This window comes from Podarcis tiliguerta (assembly GCF_965153285.1).
Source record: "Podarcis tiliguerta genome assembly, chromosome: 7".
NCBI classification, from domain to species: domain Eukaryota; kingdom Metazoa; phylum Chordata; class Lepidosauria; order Squamata; family Lacertidae; genus Podarcis; species Podarcis tiliguerta.
Window position 1 is genome coordinate 27,756,401 of NC_139540.1, and position 14,287 is coordinate 27,770,687.

The 14,287-nt window shown below is 42.9% G+C and overlaps 1 long non-coding RNA gene across 2 annotated transcripts in view; it reads left to right on the forward strand.

Annotated features, from left to right (window-relative positions):
- Window positions 1–3,984: 3,984 nt before the first annotated feature.
- Window positions 3,985–14,287, forward strand: part of LOC310682563 — a 238,227-nt gene continuing 227,924 nt past the window's right edge. The window contains exons 1-3 of one of the 2 annotated variants that reach the window (XR_014513998.1): window positions 3,985–4,085; window positions 5,354–5,409; window positions 13,094–14,256. This is a non-coding gene — a long non-coding RNA (uncharacterized lncRNA). Of the gene's footprint in view, window positions 4,086–5,353; window positions 5,410–13,093; window positions 14,257–14,287 lie in introns of those variants that run through there. The other variant, XR_014513999.1, reaches the window with a different exon arrangement.

The window sequence follows — 14,287 nt, forward strand, 5'->3', positions numbered from 1 at the left end:
TGTATGTTAGAAATACCTATTATGGAGAAAGTGCCGTTCAGAAGATTGCAAAATGTCTTGTGCAACTGAAGTGTTATGCACGTACAACATGACAAAGTTAAGTACTTTTAGGTCCATTGATTTCAATGGAAAACAGTTATGCATATCCTTAACTATCCCAGTGGAAATCAATGAAATGCAAAAGTGCTCAATTTTGGCTACACCATGAGCTGAGCACTGATTTCTCAATGGTCTATCATGTTACTGAGGATGTTCAGTTTTCAGCCCAGTCTTAAGATTTTTAAAAGGTTAGATTTATGGCCAAGTGCCTCCCTGGGCATTCAGCCATATTACCCCTGCCTACAATAAGCAATAAATCATAGACAAATGTAGCTACAGTGGTAATGTTCTTTTATAGAACATTATGATCAGCAGTATCATTCACAGACTTGAGTGATCTAGCTGTCATATAGAATGCTTAAGAAGTTTCATAGTTTTAATTTTAATACAAACATGTAAAATTTACATAGTAAATTCATAGCAAAAGAAAATGTTTGAAGCAGTGCCATAGACATGTTTGGATCCCAAAATAATTGTTCCACAAACTTTGGTAGGCCTCTGCGGCTACTTTTCAACATTGTCTTTTCAGTTTTCACTTTCTGTAAAATTTCATCTCTGCTGCAGATTTTAACTTGCTATTATCCAACTTCAAGACATACATTGGCCTGATCAAGCTATTATTATTACAAGACATTTCTATCCATGAGTGTTTCCATACAGGAAGCTACTGACTTCATAACATCTGTTCTATAGTATTGTGACGACTCTGATATATAGTAGATGAATCTTGTCTCCATTCATGCTCTGTGTTTCTCCTTTCTTTTCCCCACCCCTCTTATTGGGATTCTTTTACTAGGTCTCAGCTAGTCCCACTTTCCTAGCACCTCTCAATTCCTTCTCTCCCTCTCTTTCCTTACCAACCACCTTCAGAGCGGACTGACAAATCACATTTCAGCCTTAGTTGTGCCATTTTGTCATCACCCATAGATTAAATTACTTGTGGCAGGCAGTGTCATAGAATCAGTGGTGCTTCTAGGGCTAGCTGGCATGTGACCCTTAGAGGGCCAGCCCCAATGAACTCCATTACCAGCATCACAGAGGTTCCCCACCCCTGGCCAGAGATGATTCAGTAAATGTGCTGGCCAATGGGTGGGTTGGGGAGCACAACTGTGTGTGTTGGCTTTAAAAGATGAAACTTTCCAGCAGATGCTGGCTCACATGGCCACACACACAAAAAAACCCTTGAGATTATCATGGTTTGCACATGCAGTTCTAGTTTTCTAACATGGTCCCCTTGGCAGGGTGGAGACATCATTATCTATCCTTCAGAAGACACCCCTGAGTTGTGCTGTATAGAGCAGCAGCTCTCTGTAAGTGTATAAATAGGAACAGTTTGAAACTGTACATCTCAATTTGTTGAAGCTGTCATTATAACTGCACCTTTCAGTTGCTCATTCTAAGAGTGTCAGTTCTCTAATAAGCTCTTCTGCAGCAGGACTCCTTGTTTCTGCTTGATTCTGTGTCACTGTATGTCTGTTTGTATGAAGATTGGGAGGCTTGGGTCAGGAACTTTATGCTCTCTAACCTACAGTTTCAACTAAAAAGGTAAAGGTAAAGGTAATAATAATAATAATAATAATAACAATAAATTTTATTTATATCCCGCCCTCCCCAGCCGAAGCCGGGCTCAGGGCGGCTAACAACAATTAAATAATCAAACAATCAGATACCCCTGCCCGTACAGGCCAGTCGTGTCCGACTGTAGGGTTGCGTGCTCATCTCGTTTAAGAGGCCGGGAGCCGGCGCCGTCTGAAGACACTTCTGGGTCATGTGGCCAGCGTGATGAAGCTGCAGCTGGCGAGCCAGCACCAGCGCCGCACACGGAAACGCCGTTACCTTCCCGCTGTAAAGCGGTACCTATTTATCTACTTGCACTTAAGGGTGCTTTCGAACTGCTAGGTGGGCAGGAGCTGGGACCGAACGACGGGAGCTCACCCCGCCGCGGGGATTCGAACCGGTGACCTTACGATCAGCAAGTCCTAGGCACTGAGGTTTTACCCACAGCGCCACCCGCGTCCCTACAGTTTCAACTAGCAGCAGCCAAATTGCAGCTGGCAATTTCTAACCACACATTAATCTGATGCCCCAGGTCAAATTTTGCTTTGGTCCAGATGATAAAATGTCCCTTCTGTGTGCCCTCTCTTTTGCTGCTGTTAAGATGAAAGATCTATATGGAGAAGGAATAAAGGAACCAACACACTCACATCTGCACCATACATTTAAAGCTCACGGCTTCCCTCCCCCAAAGAATCCTGGGAACCCTCACAGAGCAGTAATTTCCAGCACCCTTAACAAACTACAGCTCCCAGGATTCCTTGGGAGAAGCCAGGTGCTTTAAATGTTTAGTGTGGATGTAGCCCAGGAGTTCCTGCTCAAAAATCCTTGTTTTCATTCAGTACTTGTTTCTCTTTTTAAGTGCTAGCAAGATGCCAATTAAGTGGTAGAATGTACATTTAAAGTTGAATTGGGGTAGAAAGGACTTTTCTTAATATGCACAGGAGGGGAGAAGTGTAAACTTGCATCTACAACATATAGCTTGTACCAAATTTGTCCAAGGCAGTAGCTGTGCTAATCAAATGTTTTCAAATCTGCTGCATGGCGCAGCTTGCCTCTGAGAACTTCTAATTTTCAAGCATACAAAACAGAGAGCAGAATAAACTAAAGGAGATTTGTTGCCTGCTGATGTCACAGTAGCCTTTAAAGGCGCACTGAGAGAGGCTTTTCCTTACTGCTTCTGGAAAGTAGGATGTCATGGTCTTAGGATTTTCTTCCAGGTAAAGAAGTCACAGGTTGCTCAAGCAGAGTCTAGTACCCTCTCCCTCTCAGCTTTCTAATTATAAGTGCTGCCAGCAGAAGGAGAAGAAATGAAAACACAGACTCACAGATATCTGGAATATTGTTACAGTGGTATAAATCTCTCGTACCTAAGAAAACCCCAAACCCCATTGAAATATATGTTAAGGACATAAAAAGAGGCTCCTTGCATCAAAGGCCCATCTATTCCAGCATCCTTTTCTCATAGTGACATACCACATACCAGAAGCCTGCAGGCAGGACCTAAGTGAAATTCTGATATGTGCTTTAACATCCCCAAGCGTTCCTTGACATCTGCTTTATTTGAAAGAATAAAACTTACATAAATGTAGTTGATAAAATGTTAGGATGCTTAAGTTTTTGCTTTGTCGACTGCAGTCCTATACACGCTTACCTGGGAATAGGTCTTGTTGACCTCAGTGGGGCTCATTTCTAAGTAGACATGCATAGGCTTGTGCTGTCAGTAACTGTACAGATTGTCAAGATCTGATTTTACCTCTTCTATGGCATCAAAAATACATTGATTCAAATTATGTCTCGCAAGAGCAATGCCTTTCATCAGCATCTTTTTTTCCTTTTGATTTTTGGCAAAATCCACTCACTTCAGTAGTTATTTGAAATGGGAGACAATTAGGGAACAAGAGGACTGCCACAAGCTAGGTTTCATGTTATGTTTTTCGAAGAAGGGTGTCTTAACTGATGATTACATTTGTTTTATTACACCAAAAAAGTACAGTACACCCAAAGAGGAAGTGTGCCGGGCCTGCAGATCAACAAAAAACAGGAGAAGGAAAATGCTGAAGTGTGGAATACTAAAATGACTAGTCATTTCCTGCTTTATGCAACCCCCAGAATTTTCATATAGGAAACATTATAGTCTTATCTACAGATACGTGCTTGGAAGGTAGAAACCTGGAAGGTCAAAAAGTTTTTAAATGGCTCAGTGTCTTGAACTCACTTTCATTCAGCCAGGCATGTGCTCACAACTATGAATCCTTTTCACCAAATACAGTTTTAGAGTTTTCCCAAAGATGTTTCAGTATTTGAATTTGGAATATTACTACAAACTTTAGGGGTGAGGAGGAGGAGGAAATGGAGAGAAAGGGGGGCAGAGAGAGTTTCAGCTGATGGCGCTCTGCTAATAAAGCATTTGGGGCATGATCAAGATAAAGGTAAACAATAACCAACAACAGCACAACCATAGCAACAACAATAAATTTTATATATGCCAAATTATTGTTATTATAATTAATTAATGCAAAATTATGCTTATAAGCAGCTTACAAAATACTAAAAATTTTCATCACAAATGATAAACATCCAAAATAAACACAATAAAACAATCCCATTAATACATTAACATTTAAACATCCATAAAACATAGAAGAACCTTTTAAGCCATCTTGATTTTAATATGGGAGAGCTAATCACATACTTTTGTTCTTTTGTCAGGAACATGCTTCATATTTTTGGAAATATGCTATTTAATTGGGATTTGACATACAGTTCACTATTAAGTATACTAGAATCAGTACCCTTCATGACTCAACCCCGGGGGGTCATTTGCCTAGTGCACCTTCATGACCTACCAGATTTCAGTTACATGCAAATTTATTTATTTTTTTTTTAGCCTACTTTATGCTGTGCTTTTACTCTTTTCTGCATAGTGCACCTTATTTCAAAAATTTCACATCCACTGATGTGCCAAGTCATTTAAGCTGCCTAACTGGGAACAAATTTAATAAGCAAACACCACTTTTTCATTTACCCATATAAATTCATTTAAATTCATGCACATTTTAAGTGGGTTCCTTTGCCTAAAAATAGCTGATAGTTGGTAAAAAGCAGACCTGCTTTTCTGAAATGGAGATGAAGTGACAGCCTCACCTGAAGAATGTGCTAAATGTGGGTATCACTTAGAGATCTAATTTCATGATACCAAAACAAAGCTTTGCCCCCAAGGCTTGGGGATCTTGAAAACAGTTGCCAGCATCTATTGATGATGAGCAGGTTTTTTCCTCCCTGACTGCACCTGGCTGGACTGATTGATTTGGCTTTCAGTGCCAAAAGGGAAAGAGGTCAGCTGCTTCAACAATGCTGTGTACAAAATGTACTGCGTGCAGCTGTGTATACAAAACTGTGTACAATTCTTTCTTTTTTGCAGGGGGGGTCAGTTCCTGCCCATGCAGTATCACAATGTTGCATTAAGACAATTCTTCGTGTAGTGCATCTGCACTATAGCAAGGTCCTAAACAGATTAACCTAAAAGCAATTCCCAAATTTAAAAGAGTATGAGGTACAGTGTGTACATTTTGGATGCTTTGGGCTAATAATTTTTATTTTTATTTTATTTTTTACCACGCCCATCTGGCTGGGTTGCCCCAGCCACTCTGGGCGGCTTCCCAACATAATATATGGAAACACAACAATAACACAATAGAACATCACACATTAAAAGTGTCCGGATTTAAGGCTGCCTTCGGATGTCTACGGAAGGTAGTATAATTATTTATCTCTTTGACATCTGACAGGAGGGGGTTCCATGGGGTGGGTGTGACTACTGAAAAGGCCCTCTGCCTGTAACTTCACTTCTCGCAATGAGGGAACTGCCAGAAGGCCCTTGGAGCTAGATCTCAATGTCTGGGCTGAACAATGGGGGGTGGAGATGCTCCTTCAGGTATACACAGGCTGAAGCCATTTAGGGCTTTAAATGGCAAAGCCGACACTTTGAATTGTGCTTGGAAACGTACTGGTAGCCAATGTAGGTCTTTTAGAACTGGTGTTACGTGGTTCTGGCAGTGGCTCCCAGTCAGCAGTCTGGCAGCCACTTTCTGGATTAATTGTTGTTGTTTCCAAGTCTCCTCGAAAGGTAGCCCCGTGTACAGCACATTGCAGTAATCCAAGCAGGAGATAACTATGTACCACTGTTGCAGCAGTGGCTATAACAACAACAAATTGCATTGGTTTTACATCCACACTGAGGATCATGGTATGTTCTGCCCTCACAGGCCACAATCGCTACCCAGTCTGAAACCATGTTTGTTGTTGGAGTGCCAATGACATTGGGCTGTGCTATGGCATAAAGCTAAGCTATATGGGGGAGAAGGGAAGCAGGATTGATCAGGCTGCATACTCTAGCGTACAACTTGTGTGCAGTGTGATTTATTAACCCAGTGTGCAAACATATCTACTGCTAGCTAGTTATTTGTCCCTCTATACTGGTGAAAGCCACAGATTCAAAGGTTAAAGGTTAAACCACAAGCATTCCACATTCAGACAGTTTCCTTTATATTTTGGGCTGTCCAAGCCATCTCTGGTTCCATAGAAGGCTGTAGGTATTAGCCAACTACTTGACCCTCACTTGACCATTGCATCAATTGGATGTGATGAGCTTAGAAAAAGAAGTAGTGAAACTCTGAGCTGGTACAGTTTAGGCAACTGTGGGGCCTTAGATTTCTTTCCAAGTGCAAATCATGGAACTAAGAAGAATTGGAACTGTAAGATTGCTATATGGAAGGACAATGATGAGGTCCAGCATGAGGTCACTCGGCGGAATATTACTAGTCCCCAGGGTTACAAAGAATTGACTGGTGTCCTCTAGAAATCGGGCATTTATACACCAGTCCTATTCATCCAGCAGGCACTCTCACTTTTGACTTTCAGACCTTTTGTATGTAGACATGCCTATATAACTTTTCTTTCTTTTTTACTGTTTTTATGGTGTTTTATGTTTTATTTTATATACTGTTGCACACCAGCATGTTATATCATATGGATTGGTGGTATATAAATATTTCTATGTGTAAATCATATTGGAGACAACAGCAACTGAAAGACAAGAGTGAAGTAACACCTAAGATGCCATTTCCTAACATCATTTCCAACTGTGTGTGTGTGTGTCACAGTTCAACAATTGGCTTTAATTAAGCATACATAGAAGAAATAAACCAGCCAGGCAGACCGTGGCAAAAGCAACATAAGAAATAAGAAAAGCATGAAGCTAGAGCTCTGAGCTGCAAATATTTCTCTTCTCATACACCCCCCCTCCACACTTCTATTGGGTCATATCCAACTGGTGTCCCTCCAAAGTGGCAAAGGGCTAGCTCAGGGGGGCTGCATGAGCAGCCCCCCCAAAAAAGGTGTCCGGGGCGATTGCCCTGGCAGCACCCCCCCTTCCTCATGCTACATCCCTGCCATCACTTCCTTTTTATCACTGCTTTTCACACTTTCACCAGGCCCTGCTGGGATATGGGCCTCAGAAGGCACCCAACAGTGCCCTGATGCTGGCTATGGCTCCATCTACACTACAGTGTTATGTAATGGTAAAGCAAGTGTCAAGGAGATGTATTTTATACACTGCCAAATTATTATTTTTAAAAAGCCTGGAGCGTTGCAAGCAAGCTGATGGAATCGCTATCAATTCAGAATGTTACCACATATTTGCTTTGTGTGTTCTATTTGGATTCCAATCAGGCAGATTTGTTTGCTGCAGGTGGAAGGATTCTGTTGCAAGGATATTGTGATCTTGTCGCTGCTTCCCCTCAAAATGTTCTTCAACTTTGCAAGAAAGGTGCTTGCACAGTAGTCTGATCTTTCCAATGTTTTGGTCTTCTGAAAAACACAGTTTGAATAATACATGAGATTACACCCCTTAATAGTCTGAGGAAGATATAGAAATGGATTAGTATTCTGCAGAGAATCATCAGTCTGATGAATAATTTTCTCCCCACTCCCCCACGCTGCATTTGGTAGTTGTGCAAAATGCAGACTTTTAATTCTTGCATGGGAAGAGCTTAATTAGTGCCAGGTTTAGACCAATAATCTATTTTTAGTGCTTCAGCAGATTCCTGAAATATCTAGAGTGGCTGTCTCTACATATTTAAGGGCCTCTGAACATGTGCAGAGTGGGTTGTATTTGCCAAAGCCATACGCACAATTAACTTAAGTCTATTGATTTCAGATCTAGTCTAATACCACCCAGTGTCTTTCTCACTATTAAGTAAACAAAACCCATCCTTGCTTGCTTAGGATTAAGGGGCAGCACTGGCTTCCAGGTGTGTTTGAGACTGGAAACGATACACTTCACTGGGGGGTACAGCAGTTTTTACTGATGCAGAAAATAGCCTGTATTTACTGCATCACTGGCTTGAAAATAGCCTCTTGCCTGGCTGACTCTAGCAAATATGAATTTCCTGCCATGCCTCCTCTTGGGGTCAAAACATACATGTGTGTGTTTATCAAGCATGGCTATAAAGCAGGGGTGGAGGAGTTAGCGTTTTGCACTAAAAGGAATACACGGTGATGGGGAACTAATTGCTCATTGCCGTGTTACATGCTGCAAATCAATAGATAAGCTTTGCAAATAATGGTAAAAGTGTGCCGAGTTAAAATTATAAACATTAAGCTATTAAAGTCAGGGGCGTTAGCTCCACTAAATGCCTTGTCAGTGCCAAATGTTATAGCATAATTGTTCCAACACTTTGGACCTTGGAAGGTGGTTTTGTAAAACAATCATATTGTGTCGTTATGGCTTATAAGAAAGTGAGAGCATAAGAGCCCTGCTGGATCAGGCCAAAGGCCCATGTAGTCCAGCCTCTTGTTTTCAGAGTGACCAGCAACAAGCAGGAACTGAATGCCAGGGTTCTCTCTCCACCTTAGAGGCATCACACTGTCCCAAATCGGGAAGGTAGAAGACCATCATGCTTAGTAGCTGTTATGCACTGAAGTTCTCAACCTGGGCCAGCAGGGGGATACTGTAGATAGTTTTTACTCAGGTCCACATATGCAAATAAGGAATTGAAAGTGACATTCAGTGATTGGATAGTTACAGAAAGTTGTTAAAGTTACGTTGTACTGGAGCTCTATATAAGCAGTCTGACTGAACCCTTCAGTTCAGTTCTGTTCTGGCCTGTGAATAAACAAGAGCTGTTTGAAGAATTGCTGTGTCGTCTGATATGTTCACCCACAACTTAACACTGGCAACGAGGATGGGATCGATCCACAACAGAGCACAGCCAGATGCGGGCAGCCTCTGAGCGGAGCTGAATCACTGAGCTGAAACACCGAGTGAAATCACCGAGTGAAATCCCACTGATAACCCCTTTCACTCAGCTTCATTAACATGTGACCCCAAAATTCCGGATCCCTCCCCAAACTGATGCTAACATTTAGTGCTAGTTTAGTGCTGTTTTGTGCCACAAACCCCTCAAACCCCTTGTTTCATGCCGTCACCACCCCCAAACCAAGTAATTTGACACAGCAAATGGGGTCAATGTGTCTAAACTCTCTTTTAAAGCCATGCAAGTTGCTGGTTAAAACAGCTTCTGGCTGACTGTTCATTTGTTAGGCAGATTGCTGGTTAACAGCCCAAAGACAGTTGGCTGATGGGAGGTAATGATTAGGAACCTGTTGCAAATGGTTGTTCTGCTTTTGAATGAGATAACCATCAGCGCTGGGGGAAAGATGCCTCCCTCCAACTGGGAGTGTGTGTGTGAAGAATCAGCACATGACAAGTTTGAGAAGAGACCCTGACTAGAGGCTGTAAGGTGGTACTGCATTGAGGCATTAAGTATCTAGAGAATATAGAATAATAATAAAAGGGGAAAACTATGAGCATATGATGGGGTGGAGATAGTGGTGGCTGGTGCCCACTGGGTCAGGTAGGACAGAAAGCCAGGATGTCAACAGTAGCCAGAGCCGCTGACAGGCAGAGCCAATCAGTCCTGGTATTGTCTCCCATCCTCTTCCTCCCTGTTGAGCTCTACAATGGCAATACTGAGATTAAGGAGAATGAAGCAGGCAGCCAGGACTGGTTGTAAGCAAGAAGGCAGATGGACTGCAGTTGGATCAGCCTTCACTGAATGAAGCAAGCTCCATCACTTGTGATTGACGTTGGACTACAAGTCCCATCACCCCTTACTTTTGGTCATACTGGCTGGGGCGCATGGGGGTTGGAGTCCAACATCATTAGGAAGGTCAAAGAGTCCCTGCTTCTACAATATTCCATAGGTGTTTTTGGCACTCATGCAACCACATTCCACGCTTCAATCACGATCGCAAAGGTTGCACAAAATATTCCTGCAGCAGAACTGTACCCTGGAGGACGGAGGACATCTTGATCCTGTCTCTGGCACAATGGAGCAATTGGACCACTGTTGTTGTGCTTAAACAAATTATCTGAGAGGAGCCATGTAATCTTTCAGCTACTGTACAAATAATCAAGAGCACTTCAGAGTTCTCCAACAAGTAGGTGCAAAGGTTAACCTACTTTACTAGACAGAAATATGGGTATTATCCATTTGCAGCAACTGGAGTGTGTTACAGTTTTAGAAAAAGGCCTGGAAGGAAAGTTGTCTCTAACTTGGTTTAGTCATTTCTCTGTATTTATGTGGTAAGAGAAATCCACAAAGTACAGAGCCTTAACATTGTTTGGATTCCTTCTCTTTGCAGCAGGGGACTCTTTGAAATTGCATTTACTTAACTGAAGTGATCACATTGAGAGCTCACTTGGAGTGGAGAGGACCAGAAAAATAGCAAAAGAATGTTGTGGTGATTGTCAGGGATTGTCAAGCAGCTTTCCTCAATAAAGTTCAACCTCCTGACTTAAAGTCTTGCGTAACAGCAGCAGCAGCTTTTTCCTAGTTACAGATTCTTCTCACCATAAGTGCACTTGAAGGCTGCATGAGAAGAACTTGATAGCACCAGCCTCCGATATTCTAAAAAAACACTATGCTCCCTGGCCAGCTGCTCAAAGCTTCATGACATGTTGGTATGCTAGACAGAGTGATCCGCCTGGCACACCTGCCCATATCATGAGTCATGTGCTGAGCTGAGTTTAGGAAAACTCCCCCCTCTGTCAGTGGCATATGGTGACATCATTCCCTTCTATTTCTGATGTTTGGGCTGTGAGTGCCATTGCTCATGTAGTCAAAACCCAAATCGGCCCCATCCAACCACAGGGGGGGAGGTATGGGGCAATCACTGGCGGATTCACTGGCAATCACCGGCACCATTAGAATTCCTGCTCCGTGATTGCAGTCATAGGATTGTTGTCTATCACATGACGGTATATGTTTTGACTCCACAGAGTGGGAAGTGATGAAGACAGGATGTTTGTGTTACTGTGTTCTGTGAAGTGGGACTATTGTCCTTTGTTTTTTCTCTTTGCTCTCAGATGCTAGAGAGAGAGGGAGCCATGCTGCAGTGCTCCGTGTGTGTTTATATGTAAATAAAGTAGATTAGCCAAAATGCTGAGTTGATGGGGTCTGTTACGCAACTGCACAAACTCTGCGGATCCCTGAGTGTGCCGATGTCTGTTGGCATCAGTCGCTGTGATGTTTGGGCTGAAAAACGCTTTTGAAGCTCCCGAACGACAGACCAGGAGGGAGAGAACATGCCAGTCGGGCATGTGTCTCTGCCAGGGTCCTACTCGAGTGTAGGCTGAACTCCTGACAGTGCACCCCCCCCCTTCCAGGCGCCACGTCCCTGTGAGTGACATGCCGCGCCCCCAGGACACACGCCAGCCACGCCCCTGCCTGCTCTTCACCCCCCGGTGCCAGAACATGCAGCTTCACCCCTGGGGGCAATCCCAAGTTTGGAAAATTACAAAAAACTTTGGAAAAGAGAGGAGAACCCTAACTGCACTTGGGGATCACAGAGTGCTAAGTGTCTGTTGTGCAGGGGTGGGGTGGGGGAGAAATAACAGGGAGGGGAAACAGAATGGAGTGTCTGCAATCATGAATAGCAGAATGCCATAACTTGTCTACATTTTAAAAAATGTATTGGATTCATGTTTTCTATTATCCCTTGTTTTAAGATTAGTCAGCAACTAACTGTTACATTGATCAAGAAGGAAGCACAGCAAATTATTTGCATGGGTGTATGCTACATTAAAGGGACGCGGGTGGCACTGTCTCTTAAACCATAGAGTCTAGGACTTGCTGATCAGAAGGTCAGCGGTTTGAATCCCTGTGACGGGCTGAGCTCCCGTTGTTCAGTCCCTGCTCCTGCCAACCTAGCAGTTTGAAAGCACGTCAAAGTGCAAGTAGATAAATAGGTACTTTACCTTATGCTACATTAAGGTCTTTTACAGGTCATTTTAAAGGTGCAAGCTTAAAGGTGTGTTTTTTACACATACCTAATACATGTCATCTGGTATTTTCTCTGTTTTGCACAAGTTTGAGTAGACCAAATACTAGATATCGACATGGATAAAATTGACCCCAGTCCACAGATGTGGGCTATTTATAAATTGAGTAAGGAATAGCAGAATATAGGTGGAACAACAGCCAGCTCAATATTGCCTGCACAGACTGGCAACAGCCCTCCAAGGTTTTGGCAGGGAATCTCTCCCAGCCCTGCCTGCAGATGCTGGGGATTGAAGTTGGGAGTTTCTGCATGCAAGGCAGATGCTTCACCAATGAGCTACAGCCCTTCCCAATTTACAATCCTATGATTCTGTGCTGGGATTCCTGCATTGTAGGAATGATCCTCCAAGTTCCTTCCAACTCTACAGTTCTGTGATTCTAATACAGCAGCTCCATTGCTGCGGTGATTAAGACAAGCACATCATTGTCTCGCTGGGCTGAAAAATCACACATATCTACATAATGAGAAAAATCAGAATACACGTTGTAGAGGAGTGCAGCCTCTTCCTGCTCAAGGCTTTAGCTCCCTTTATGCATACTAAAGCACATGGCAGTTACTTCTGTGTGGTATCAGAGCCAGCCCTAATATTAGGGTGTGTGAGGGAGGCAGCTGCCTCACGTAGCAGTTGTTGAGGGCAGGGAGCAGCGTCAAGGTGTTGGAGGACCGAGCTGTGTGTGTGCCACAGGGTCTGTTCCTTCTCCCTCCAGCTAGCTTCCTGGCTTCAGGCATATTGGAAGATGCTGTCCCACTGTCAGCATCGCAGTAGGTTTCAGCTGCCAGTTTGGTCAACTGCCCCTGTGTCCTAAAAAAAGGTCAACAACTTTGGTTGTCCCTTTGGTCGGCCTTCACTGCCCTTCACTTCATCAAATCTGGCCCTCTTTGAAAAAGTTTGAACACCACTGACCTAAGACCATGCAACGTTTGGACCAGCCCTATGCGGAACAATTCCATGTGGCTGTGATGTGTGTGCGAAAATATTTCAGGCTTGATTTCATGGGTCTTTCCCTCTTGATTAGCTTTCTTCTGTTTGCAGGGATGGCTTGGGAACACATTTCCATTTCGACCCTGAGTGAAGAAGTCTATTGAGGACTAGTATTATCAAGATTTGGGAGTGTTTCGTTTTTACCTTTTAAAGTTTTCATTAAATTCACCTTGTGTTGTGGAGCCCAATGACTCTTCAGTAAGTAGGTCCAGCGACAAAGGTATAACAGCCATTTTATTCTCATTTGTAATGAGTGGAATATATGTTTGTCATTCAAATGTGGATAGGGGATTTGCCTAAAATAAAAGTCTGCTTGAGAACTTAAGGGGAGGGGGAAAATCTTCTGTCCAAAACATGTCATGCACCAACAAAATTTGAGAAAATCTGTTGTTTTCTCTCTTGTTTTTGTGGTGAGCAACATTACTTCCTTCTTTGTTTCTTCCTGGCAGCGTGTCAACTGGGTGAAAGAACAACCCAAGTCATAATCTCCACTCATATGACTGTAATATTCATAGATCACAGCTGCGTGAGACAATGCCGCAAGGAGGCAGTTACCGTGTATGTGCATGTGTGTGCTTGAAGATCTCTGTGAGGTTCTTTTTCAGCTCACCAGTAAACTGCTACAGATAATTAATTACCATTTCCATTGGGAAGGGGAAAGCTGTTGCCGGATACAAAGACAATATACCTTTGAATGCCAGATTCTGAGGGCAAACACAAGAGAGGCTCATCATCTTCACGAATGGCTTGTGATCTTGCAGAAGCATCTGATTGGCTGCTGTGAGCAAAAAAGAATGATGAGCCGGACAGACATTTGTCAGTTCTGGCAAGGTCATTGTTACGGATTTGGTCTCCTGCAAACATTCCAAAATCTCATTTGCTTTCTAAGAGTTCTATCCTGCCTCATAATTTTGATATATGTACACTGATGGCACTACCTCGACGCCATAACATGTGGCCTTCTTTGTGTCATTGGACTATACCACTCTTCATCCCTGACCATAGGTAATGCTCCCTAGGGCATACGGAAGTTGGAGTCCAATAATATCTACAGATTTTAGAGGGCCTAAGGTTCCCTGCGCTACAAAATGTTTGCAGGCGCAACGCTGGTTTATTCAGATAATATGGATTTGAGTTTTTCATACAGGTAATTTTGTTTGTTGCTTTTCTCAAGCCCATTCATTTACTCCTTATGAGAAGAATGTAATTAAAGAAAATCCTTTACTTTTGCTTAGCAAAACAGCA